The 911-nt window shown below is 42.2% G+C and overlaps 1 pseudogene; it reads right to left on the reverse strand.

The window, feature by feature from the left end:
- Nucleotides 1-225: 225 nt before the first annotated feature.
- LOC116794128 lies at nt 226-389 on the reverse strand (annotated as a pseudogene).
- Nucleotides 390-911: the final 522 nt, after the last annotated feature.

Here is a 911-nt window from a genome sequence, read left to right on the forward strand (position 1 = left end):
TATTGCAGTTGGAATGGCATGAGGCATTACAGTCTGGCAGGATTTAGTTTCCAAACTGAGGAGTTTATCTTGCTTGCTGTGTTTTCTGGTCACAGCCACTATACTTGTTGCTGGAAGCCAGTGTAGACCCTCTCCAAATGCTTTATAGCAGTTGCTACTGGCTTAAAACACTTACATACCAGTACTTTTAAGTATTGAACTGAAATACTGAATTTTTTGTGCTGAAAAACTTAAGCTTAATATGTCTGCAAACCTGTAAAACACATCTAGTAAACCTTCTTCATCTCCTGATTTTGATTATACGGAATGTGTTTGTCTGAGGTTTTGCTTAGTTATGTTTTATTAAACTGATACTACACTTGATCTTAGCCAAAAGGCCGAGAAGTGATATTTCACTCTTACCCTCATTTATTCTGCAAAGCATCTGTCTCTAAAGAATGATTTCCACAGCTGGAGGACTCTCACACCCTCCTGAAATTCAAAGTAGTGATGAGATTGCATGCTGTTTACAGTGCATAGTCTCTTTAACCACAATATCTGTCCTAGGGGTATGGGGCACTGGCTGAGCTGTGAAACTGAGGGAGTAGGAGGAGGCTAAGCAGCTTGAAGGGTCCTAAGGAGAAGTTAGTGCTCGGCTCCAGGAGTGCTGGATGCATCTTGGAAATCCTGCATAACCTTGAAACCTACTAATTAGAGTGCATTTTGCAGAGGTTACTAATGCTTGTTCAAAATCCAAGAGTCACAAAGTAGAGCTTGCCTGATCCTGGACTAGTGACTGCTCCCTATCGCTCCTCCCCATATTAAGTTAAATTATAGTGGAGTGTGGGGAACACCCTGCAGTAAGAGTAACTGTGATTTCCCTGTCATGGCAGCTTCCTGGGAGGCAAGGACAGCAGTTTTCCTTCTCTTCT

This window comes from Chiroxiphia lanceolata, chromosome 14, assembly GCF_009829145.1.
Source record: "Chiroxiphia lanceolata isolate bChiLan1 chromosome 14, bChiLan1.pri, whole genome shotgun sequence".
NCBI lineage: Eukaryota > Metazoa > Chordata > Aves > Passeriformes > Pipridae > Chiroxiphia > Chiroxiphia lanceolata.